Raw genomic sequence first — 12,266 nt, 5'->3', positions numbered from 1 at the left:
ATGCAGGTGTATGGACGTAAATAAAAGAAAGAAATGGGTCTCATGCTTTAATTCAAATTGCCATTTATGAACCTGCTTGGGGCGGCATATATGTTGCTGAAAAGTGAAATTTGTTAAGCCAGCAGCACAGCAACACAATAGAAAATGTAACCAAAATTCTATATGCCACAAATACTCGTTTCATAAAGCACAAGGTGAACTTCAGAGTACCACTTGTTATGCAACATGTTATTATTTAACCAATAGAAATCTTTTTATATTGTTTAGCCAGCACTAGAGCAAGAAGTTTAAGGACGTTGCTAATTTGCTAATTTAAAAACCCTGGATTCAGTCTAGGGTTGCCAACTTTCTAATCGCATAAAACAAAACACCCCACCTCACACCCCCCCGCCCCGCCCCTTCTCCGAGAGCCCGCCCCCCACTCGCTCCATCCACCCTCCGCCTGTCGCTCACTCTACCCCACCCTCACTCACTTTCACCGGGCTGGGGCAGGGGGTTGGGGTGCGGGAGGGGAGTGAGGGCTTTGGGCTGGGGGTGTGGACTCGGGGAGGGGGGGGACACGGCGATGAGGGGTTTGGGGTCCAAGAGGGGGCTCCAGGCTGGGGATGTGAGCTCTGGGGATGAGGGGCTTGGGGTGCAGGCGGGGGCTCAGGGCTGGGGTGTTGGAGAGCTGTGAGGTGCAGGCTCCGGAAGGGAGTTTGTGCGTGGGAGGGGACTCCGGGCGGGGGCGGGGGTTGGGGTGCGGGGTCCCAATGGTGTTTACTGTGGCTCCCAGGAAGTGGCCATCAGGTCCCTGCAGCCCCTAAGCTAATGGGTGGCCAGAGAGGCTCTGTGCAGGGCCCTCGCTCTTGCAGGCACTATCTCTGCAGCTCCCATTGGTCGCGGTTCCCAGCCAATGGGAGCTCCAGAGCCGGCACTCAGGGTGGGGGCAGCACGCAGAACCTCCTTGACTGCCCATGTGCCATGGATCCACAGGGACCTCATGGCTGCTTCTGGGAGCTGCGTGGAACCAGGGCAGGCAAGGAGCCTGCCTTAGCTCCAGGCCCCCACTGCGCTGCCAACCGGACTTTTAATGGCCCGGTCAGCGATGCCAACTGGAACCCCAGGGTCCCTTTTCAAAAACCGGACACCTGGCAACCCTAATTCAGTCCTGCTCTGTAGCAAACTCATTTTCAGACCAATGTGGCTTTAAACCACCTTTACACCTTCCCCATTCTTCAACCAATATCATCTCCAGTGTAATTTAGAGCTGCATTTGCACTATAATTTGCACTCTGGCTAAAGCAGTCCTACTTATGCTGTTCACTTTTTACTTACTCCTGTTAATTTATTTTGGGGGAAAATTAGGTCATTTATTTTTTAGGCACCAAGGGCCAGATTTGCAAAGGTCTGTCGGTGCCTAAAGATGCAGGTAGCTTCTTTTGAAAATCCCACTAGAAGTCTAAGTGGATTAGGTGCCTAAATCCATTGAAATCAATGGAATGCAGACACCTAATCTACTCAGGCACTTCTATAATTCCCACTAGGCACCTCTCTGCTTCTTTAGGCACCTAAATAACTTTAAAAAATCTAGCCCTAAGGCCCTGATCCAAAGCCCATTGAAATCAATGGAAAGAATACAACATTGACTTTAATGGGCTTTCAATCAGATCCTTAAATATAGTGTTATATATACCTATCTTTCAGCATCCAAGACTGAACTTTTTGGCAGACATTTAGATTGTATGTGCAATTTGTTATAAAGCAAAGATACCACAGGAATGATAAAAACTTAGATTAGACTAGTCTGCATTGTATTAGACAACCAGTACAGAATTGTAGTACAGAGATGGGCTCAAATGCACAACCAGGACTGGATTTCAAATGCCGAAATGTTCCATGGTGTTGAGATTAAGGATTTAGGTCTGACCATTGTAAGGATGGGACCAGTAGCAAAATTTTAACCTGACACAGATTTCAAACATTCCAAGGGTTAGGATGTGTTGAGTCAGGGATTTTGTCTAAGCCCATCTTTAGTAATAAATTTGTTTTTTTAAACAACTACCAGAAAAATAAAAAAGGATTACTATTTACTCTTCAGAAAAGCATATTTTTTCTTTATCTAGGACAATACTGCTAAACAGTTGATATGTCTCTATATCCATATGGTTTTACAACCTCACTTCTCTGATCAATGTAGACTCTTAAACGTTTTCTAAAGACTAATCAACCAGCTAGAAGATTTATTACCTGCTCTAATTAGCCTGGCTACATGGGCTTTATTAAAAACAGATTGTCATTTAAGAAGTTCAGGAGAGTACTAATCTTACACAATATACATTAAGGACTTTAAAAAAAGTCCTTGTATCCTTAAAGGAATTCTAAAGATTTAGCTGACTGTACATGTTTGCAACATTCATAGCATATCAGGGTTGGAAGGGACCTCAGATCCCTAAATGGCCCCCTCAGAGATTGAACTCACAATCCTGGGTTTAGCAGGCCAATGCTCAAACCACTGAGCTATCCCTCCCCCAAAGAAAGTAATTTTTCACCCCAGATGGGACTTGAACTCACAATCTCTGGTTTAGGAAGCCAGTGCCTTATCCTTTAGGCCACTGGGGCCCTGAACCGTCCCAAAATACACTGGTGAAAAGAAGTTTCATACAGAAGAATAATTTATAGTGTTCTTTAAAATTCCCATCACCCAATAAGATTAAGAATGGAACAGGATCCACACGTTATTATCTGAGTATTATCGCAGGGATACGGACATTCTTTTTAGTGTTTGCACTAGTTCTTGAACTCAGTCAGGACTAAATTGAAGGAATAAGCATCGGGCAATTAAATTCCAAAACTGCAGAATATTAGGAGGGTATCATTTTAATTCACATTTTAAAACCACTTTATAATTCATGTTTCTTGTTACAGAGTTCTCTCACCACTTGGTATCCCCTCATGGTCAAGAATGACATAGCTGCTCCTCACTGTACTAGTGCCCCTTGTTGACAGTCACTCAGGTGCTGTGGCAGTCGGGGTCTCAAACACATGGTCCACGGGCCACGAGTTATTTGCTGCGGCGCACCAGCAAATAACTTGCACAACCCACCAGGTGTGGGGACCTGGAAATATCTCGCTCAGAAAAACCTATACGAACAACTATAACTATACTAACTACTAACAACTACAAAACAAGAAAACAAGAAGAAGAATTAGACTAGGTAACTACACTAGGGGAACACTTGCAAAGCAAGCGAGTCACTGTTCCAATGGCTGCCACGGACGGTAAGAAGGAACTGAAGGGGGGCCGGGTCAGCAGGGTCATATATTGAGCGCCATGAAGGCGCCACTCCAGGGTGCTCCCCAGCTGACCCGACAGGAGGTGCTAAGGGAAAAGGTTTCCGATGACCATGCACGTGGCACATGCACACCTGATTGGAATCGATGTGAACAAACACTTGAAGAAGAACAGTCATTTATCAGTATCTCTTAAGCTGTTTTTCCAGAGAAATACATGGACAAAACTTTACCAACATAGTTTATTTTAAGGATTTCCTCTTTGATTCAGGCAATGTCTACACGGTCCCACAGTGCAGACTATGGAGGTGTGAACTGCAGAGCACACCAGAGAGTTCCATTCTAACTACCCCATGTGGATATGGTACCTAGCTCATATTCAATCATAGAATATCAGCGTTGGAAGGGACCTCAGGAGGTCATCTAGTCCAACCCCCTGCTCAAAGCAGGACCAATCCCCAATTTTTGCCCAAGATCCCAAATGGCCCCCCTCAAGGATTGAACTCACAACCCTGGGTTTAGCAGGCCAGTGCTCAAACCACTGAGCCATAGTCCTGTCTGAAAGGGGACTATGTTAACAGCAACCAAGTACCAGTTTGCACCAGCAACATCCATATGGGGCACTTATAGTGCAACTCTTTGGTGCACTTTACAATTCACAGCCCCACAGTCCACACCCATAGACAAGTCCAAAATCTGTTACACAGTTTTTCATGTGACATATCTTCAGACTTTTTAAAGAAAGTTTAGATACAACTTTCACAGAGTATTGGATTTTACTCTCTTTAATACACTTTTAAACTGTTTCTTTAAAGAGTGAGAATTTGTCCCCTTCTATGCAAGCCCTGTTCCCTTATTGGCCTACAATGTCCCCTTTCTTATCTCATAAGAGATATTGTAGCTGCCATTGCAATTAAGCATCACTGCACTGTTTCCATCCTGAGATTCTCCCATTGCTTAGGCCAGCATCAACTGGCACGAACTCTTCAGTCAGAGTACATTACTGTGATTAATTTAACCCTTTAAATGCTTCACTCCTTAACAGTGTGAATCCTGCATTATTCTGGAACATGAGATTCATCCTTAACTATGAAGATCCTATCGCACCTCAAGGTCCAGGTGGTGAAAATAGTGGTAACTCCACTGATGTCCAATTGAAATATGATTTCAGGGGAGCTACCCCAATTTACATCAGCTGAAAATCTGGCCCTCTAATATAATCAATCAGATTTACTACTGAGGTGACTACTTTGCATGGAGTTCAGAAATGGAAACAGTTTTGGGTTCTGCCTAGTGCAGTGAACATTTAATACTGAGCATTTTGTTTTGTTTATTAACTTACACAGAATAATACTTAGCTCTTAAATACTGCCTAACATCAGTAGATACCAAAGCACTTCATAATCTTTAACGTATTTATCCTCACAACATCGCTGTGGGGTAGGGAAGTATTATTATTCCCGTTTTCTAGATGGAGAACTGAGGGACAGAAAGACTATAAAGAATTGCTCAAGGTCACATCGGAAGAAGGAAATTGAACCCAGGTCTCCCCAGTCCTAGGCTAGTGCCCTAACCACTGATCCATCCTTCCTCATGTTTCTTCCCCTCTTCAGTTCACATGATGGGCTAGCTCAGTGTGGAGTTTCTGAGTCCTGGTTCTGCAAAAGAACCCAAACTTGCTCCCTTTGAATTCATAGGAGTCAACTGAGATCAGGATTGGACCCCAAGGTAATTACAGTTATTTAACATTGTGAAATAAATACACAATCCTTATATGGAGAGTATCATTCAACAAAAATGTGACAGTTGAACTGTGCTTTCTGATTGGAAGGTGCATGCCAACAAGTTTTGGCAGAGACAGGAGCTCTTCATTGTCTAATCCTCATTCTGTGTTCAAGAACTAACCCTCAGAGTAGGAGGAAATCCTCAGTGCAGCACAGCTGAGATGTAGCACACTGAGGATTTCTTGCAAATGCAAACATTAACTGCAAAAACGTATGCTATTTCAACATCAACAATAAGAATTTGTATTCACAAAAATCAAAGAAATGGAAACGTTAAGATTCCAAAGCAATGTGTACTTATTATTATGTATTATTTTTGTTTGCTCTAGCATCCACAGTGTGCTAGACATTTGTATTACATTGCACATTAAAGGCCTTACGCTTCTCTCTCCACGTTATCTACACGACCAGAATAATGCATTTCCTGCCTGTAAACATCCTATTACTTTATCATTAAAGGCGAAGAACACTGACTTCTAAATAGTGCCCATGAGAGAATCTCCATGTCCTTGGCCATTCTGAGCACAATGGCCTTAGTCTCTGCTGATACTGAAAACAAATGACCCCAGCTATATGCCCAAAGTGTCATTTACAAATCACAGTATCTTTGTTATTTAAAATTACACAGTGAAATGGATTGTGTCAGCCAATCGCAATACCAGGATGATGTCAGATATTACTAGTATTAAGCTCTTATATAGTGGTACCATAGATCTCAAAACATCTTACAAAGGGGAGGAAGTATCATTATCTCCATTTGACAGATAGGGAAATTGAGGCATGAGGAAGTGAAGTAAAACGTCCAAGGTGTCTCAGCAGGTCTATGAGAGTGCCGGAATATAATCCATGTCTCCCAACTTCCAGTTCAGTGCTCTACCCACTATTCAATATTATTATTTATTTGTATTACATAAGCACTTAGAAACCCCAACTGTGATTGGGAACCTATTGTGGTAGGCACCGTACACACAAAAAGAGAAAATCCCAGCTCCAAAGATCTTTCAGTCTAATAGACAAAACAAAGAGTTGCAGAAAAAATATTTTCAGTTTCCCATCTAATTTTACAAATGGGAAACTGAGGCATACAAAGGCTAAGTAATTTGCCCAAGGTCACCCAGGAAAGGTATAGCAGAGCTAAGAATTTTGACTCACATCTCCTGAGTCCTAGTACAGTGCCTTAACCATAGGACCATCCTTCCTACCAAGATATTAAGATACTTATCTGCTTATTAACCCAATTTACGAATCTGCTGAGGTACCTAAAGGGGTTCTTCCTTCTCTGTCCTGCATCTTTACTGTGGGGAGACATTCCCACCTCCAACAGCAGCACTCTTCAGGACAACTTTGTGGCCCTCAGTCAGGATTTTTGTGAGAAAAAAAATTATGGGGCCCTCCCTTACACTAACAGAATTTTCAGGAGTGAGACTCCACAGTAATTTTAGATAGGAAGTTTGAGTACCATCCCAGTAAGATTAGCTGCAGCTGCCTGAATGCAAAGTCCACCCATTTTTCTGCCGGTCCTGCTGCTGCCTGGTTTGAATGAATACTTGTTGTCATAAATATAAAGGGCAGGGTAACCACCTGTCTGTAAACAGTGCTATGAAATCCCTCCTGGCCAGAGGCAGAACCCTTTCACCTGTAAAGGGTTAAGAAGCTAAGACAACCTCGCTGGCACCTGACCAAAATGATCAATGAGGAGACAAGATACTTTCAAATCGGGAAGGGGGGGGGAACAAAGGGTTCTCTCTCTGTCTGTGTTGTCTTTTGCTGGGACCCGCGCAGGAATGCAGGTCAGCACTCCTGTAAAGGGTTAGTAAGCAATCTAGTTAGATATGCGTTAGATTCTGTTTTGTTTAAATGGCTGATAAGTTGTGCTGAATAGAATGTATATTCCGGTTTTTGTGTCTTTTTATAACTTAAGGATTGCCTAGAGGGATTCTCTATGTTTTGAATCTGATTACCCTGTAAGGTATTTACCATCCTGATTTTACAGAGGTGATTCTTTTACCTTTTCTTTAATTAAAATTCTTCTTTTAAGAACCTGATTGCTTTTTCCTTGTTCTTAAGATCCAAGGGTTTGGGTCTGTGTTCACCTGTACAAATTGGTGAGGATTTTTATCAAGACTTCCCCAGGAAAGGGGGTGTAGGGCTTGGGGGGACATTTTTGGGGAAGACGTCTCCAAGTGGGCTCTTTCCCTGTTCTTTGTTTAACACGCTTGGTGGTGGCAGCATACAGTTCAAGGACAAGCCAAAGTTTGTACCTTGGGGAATTTTTTAACCTAAGCTGGTAAAAATAAGCTTCGGGGGTCTTTCATGCAGGTCCCCACATCTGTACCGTAGAGTTCAGAGTGGGGAAGGAACCTTGACACTTGTTCTAGGGCTTCCACTTAAGATCAGTAACAACCCAGAGTGCACAATGTGACTTAGAAGTTCCAAAGCACATAAGCTCAGGGGTTTCAAAATACACTGTGTACTCTGGAGATCTACTATGCGGGGAACACCAGAGTACACAGCGGAAATAGGGGAGAGCAGACACGCTGGCAAACACCTCTGTCAAAACTTACAGAAGATAAATGGTGTGTAAGCGGAATTTACCTAAATCAGTCCCAAAATTCAAGAAAGGTTTGACATGGTGTAAGAGATATGTGAAATATTAGGAAGTATTGTGCATCTAAATCAGTACATTCATGTCTAATCTCAGCCTTGTCTATATCTATGAGGCTAAAATGCTAGGATTCTGCTTTGCCAGCTAATGTAGATGGAAGTCTAGGCAGTCAACTTCACTAGGCAAATGTCAGCAGAGTCAAACTTGTTACCTTGCTTGCAAAACGTGAGAGCATTATTAAGAGGGAGATAGCCAGAAAGTAACTCAGTGACACAAAGATCCCTGTGGTGAGGAGCAGGAATCTATTTCCATTTCAAAAAATCATTTGACAGCTCTGCAACATCAGTCTGTAGCTCTGCTTTGAAAATTACATCTTTCTACATCTGCAATGATGTTAGTCACTGACTTGCAACTTCCAAACTTTTAAACATGGATCAGTCATTGAATCATAGAAACAGGGCTGGAAGGGACCTCAGGAGATCATTAAGTCCAGCTCCCTGCGCTGAGGCAAGACCAAGAAATAGACCATCTATGACAAGGGTTTGTCCAACCTGTGCTTAAAAATCTCCACTGATGGGGATTCCACAACCCCCCTTGGAAGCCTATTTCAGTACTTAACTATCATTAGGCCATGTCTACACTAACCGGCGAATTGGCGGGTAGTGATCGATCTGTCGGGGATCTATTTATCGTGTCTAGTGTAGACACGACAAATCGATCCCCAATCGTCCTGCAGTCAACTCCAGAACTCCAACAGGGCGAGAGGCAGAAGCGAAGTCGACGGGGGAGCGGCAGCCATCAATCCCGCGCTGCGAGGATGTGAAGTAAGTGATTCTAAGTCGATCTAAGGCACGTCAACTTCAGCTACGCTATTCTTGTAGCTGAAGTTGCGTATCTTAGATCGATCCCCCCACCCCCAGTGTAGACCAGGCCTTAGTTATAAAGCTTTTCCTAATAGCTAGCCTAAATCTCTCTTGCTGCAGATTAAGCCCATTACTTGTTGTCCTACCTTCAGAGGACATGGAGAACAATTGATCACCATCCTTTGCATAAAAGTCCTTAACATAGCTGAAGACTGTTATCAGGTCCTCCCCTCAGTCCTCTTTTCTGACGACTAAACTTGCCCAGTTTTTTTTAACCTTCCTCATGCTTCTGGTTTTCTGAACCTTTTGTCATTTTTGTTGCTCTCCTCTGAACTCTCTCTAATTTATCCACTTCTTTCTTAATCTGTGGCACCCAGAACTGGACACAATACTGCCGCTGAGGCCTCACCAGTGATGAGCAGAGAGGGACAACTACCTCCCGTGTCTTATGTACAATTCTCCTGTTAATATATGAATGATATATTTTTCATAACTGCAACACATTATTGACTCATATTCAATTTGTGATCCACTCTAACCCCCAGATCCTTTTCTGCAGTTCTACCACCTAGTCAGTTATTCCCCATTTTGTAGTCATGCTTCTGATTTCTCCTCACTAAGTATAGTACTTTGCACTTATCTTTATTGAATTTCATCATGTTGATTTCAGACCAATTCTCTAATTTTTCCAGGTCATTTTGAAATAGAATGATGTCCTCCAAAGTGCTTGCAACCCTTCCTGGTTTGATGCCATCTACATATTTTATAAGCATATTCTCCATTCCATTATTCAAGTTATTAACGAAAATATTGACTATTACTGAACCCAGGACTGACCCCTGTGCAACTCCATTAAATACACCCTCCCAGTTTGATAGGAAGCCATTGATAACTACTCTGTGAGCAGGATCTTTCATCCAGTTGTGCACCTACCTTATAGTAATCTCATCTAGACCAGATTTCCCTGGTTAGTTTATGAGAATATCATATGGGACTGTGTCAAAAGCCTTACTAAAATCTAGATATATCACATCTACTGCTTCCTCCCTATTCACAAGCCAGTAACCCTGTCAAAGGGGGAAATTAGGTTGGTTTGGCATGATTTGTTTTTGACAAATTCATGTTCCTTATAACCCTATTGCCCTCTAGGTGATTACAAACTGTTTAATAATTTGCTCAAGTATTTTTCTAGGTATCAAAGTTGGGCTATAATTCCCCGGGTCCTCTTTGTTTCCCTTTTTAAAAAGAGGTACTATGTTTGCCCTTCTCCAGTCCTCTAGAACCTCACCTGTCCTCCATGAATTCTGGAAGATAATTGCTAACAGTTCCAAGATTGCTTCAGCTAGTTTTTTTAAGTATCCTAAGATGAATTTCATGAAGCCCCACTGACTTGAATACATCTAACTTATCTAAATATTCTTTAATGTGTTCTTTCCCTATTTTGGCTTGTGTTCCTTCCTCTTTGTTCTTAATATTAATTGTGTTAGATATCTAATCACCATTAATCTTTTTAGTCAAAACTGAAGCAAAAAAAAACCAAAAAAAACCAAGAGGCATATCTTGTGAAAGGCAATGATTGCTCCTCTGTATGTATAAGTTTATTCATTTTAAAAGGAAATAATGAGACATGTTAACAAATGAATGGGGGGGGGGGAGGGAAGAAAGGGAGAATTATGAAGCTTAGTTCTTATTATTTATCTACCGTATATGTCCAAATACCCTCACAAAGTGCTTACTTGTCTGGCTGCCCGTTTTCACTGTACGAAATATTCTTCTCTTGGATGTCACCCAAAATGAAGAATGACTATGTATTTTTCCAATTGGAAAAGCACCATTTAGATCAGCTATTTTAACCTTACTCTCATTCCATTAAAATCAGTTTTTACTTCTTGCAAGAAAAGAGAGAGACAAGTGCATCTTCTTTTAAAAAGGGTTCTTCATGTCACTGTTTTAGGAAAGTGTTTATATGTTTTGTAAGTGCATTTATATTTTGGAGAACACAATTGCCTTTAAAAGAAAAGTTATCTATATACAAGCAACCCTAGTTGAAAGTATCAGTACTGACTACAATAACATTGTGACATCTTCTCCAGAAAAACTGCTTTTGCAGCAAAGGCGCCTCATAGCAATTTGGAAAGTAGGTTAGGTAGTCCCTGTATTTGATCCACTCACAGGACAGTTTAAAGATTCCTAGATCTTTAAAACCAGTGCAGCCCCTCTCTAGTATGAATTTAGTGAAGTAAACATGTAATCCTTAGAAGTGTCAATTTGATGCAACATGTTAAAAATGTATTTTCTATTCATGGAATTATAATATTTCATTTTCTATTCTTGGAATTGTAATATTTCATTTTCTATTTCTAAATGCCACATAAAAATAATAGAGACAAGGTAGATGAGGTAATATATTTTATTGGACCAACTTCTATTGGTGGAAGAGAAATTTCAAGCTTCACAGAGCTGTTCTTCAACTGTGGAAAAAGTATTCAGTGTCACAGCTAAATACAAGCTGGGACAGATGTGTTAACCTCTTATGTTTAACAATGTCACAGGAGACCCCTTAATTGCCCACTTCATTTTAACAATTCTGCAGTCATAGGACAAAGGAGGGCTAGTAGGTTACAAATTGTTGTAATGAGCCATAAAACCAGCATCTCTAAGTCCATGATTTTTAGTGTCTAGCAGAGTTATGAATTTAAGTTTCCAGGCTTGGCTTTTGAAGGTGTTGTGCAGGTTTCCTTTGAGGATGAGAACTGAGAGGTTATTCCATTTTCCACTTTTCACAATTTGTAACCTACTAACCCTCCTTTGTCCTACAACTGCAGAGGTGTTAATTGCCCACTTCATTTTAAGTGGTCTCCTGAAACATTAATTAACCCTTTATGTTTAACAATCTGTCCCACCTTGTATTTGGCTGTGACTAAACCTACAAATCTGTCACTGATTAGGGCCAGATTGCTAGATTAGGGCCACAGAGGTCACAGATTCTGTGATTTTTCATGACCTCCAGGACTTTAGGGCTTGGGCTATCAGCCCCCCCCAAGCCCCTTGCCAGTAGCAGGGATCAGGCTTCCGTGAATTCTTGTTTATTGCCTGCAACCTGTCTGTGACTTTTACTACAAATAACCAAAATAAAATCTTAACCCTAGCTGTGACACACTGATTACTTGCCTCTGTCATATCATGGGACTGATATGGCTACAATAACACTACAAACATAAAAATGATTACTTATATTTTCAAAAGGGACTGGTGAGTTAGCATACTTCTATTTTTGGATGTCCATGTTGCAATACCTTACGAAGTGCTTCAGAAAGTGGTGAGCACTTCCCCATGAAAATCAAGACGCTTTAAGGAGTCTCAAATTGGACACCCAAAATTGAAACACACAAACTCACCAGTCACTTTCTTTAAATTTTCCAATGGAACAACGCAAAGCACAACTAAAACACACCTGACAAATATTTTGTTGGAAAAGAGTAGAGGAAGAATAAAAGAGCTTAAGAAACCAATACTGGAAGCCCAAAATCTGACAATACTCAGAAAGATTAATATTTGTACTCCTTTGAGGACAACAAGCGCTTTATAAGTAGCTGGTCAGAAAATGGAATTTCCATCTCATGGAAAGTTCCGGCATTTTGAAATTTGTTTTTGTTCTGAATCAGAATAAAATGTTGAAATTTCAATAATTTTCAAATTCTGAAAAGAAAATTGATTTGGAAACATCAAAATATTTTGTTT

At 41.3% G+C, this 12,266-nt stretch overlaps 1 protein-coding gene across 5 annotated transcripts in view; it reads right to left on the bottom strand.

Annotated features, from left to right (window-relative positions):
• SPAG16 (sperm associated antigen 16) overlaps positions 1-12,266 on the bottom strand; it is a 754,420-nt gene that overhangs the window by 627,190 nt on the left and 114,964 nt on the right. The window lies entirely within an intron of this gene.

This window comes from Caretta caretta, chromosome 11 (genome assembly GCF_965140235.1).
Source record: "Caretta caretta isolate rCarCar2 chromosome 11, rCarCar1.hap1, whole genome shotgun sequence".
NCBI lineage: Eukaryota > Metazoa > Chordata > Testudines > Cheloniidae > Caretta > Caretta caretta.
This window is presented reverse-complemented; position numbering and strand designations above follow the sequence as displayed.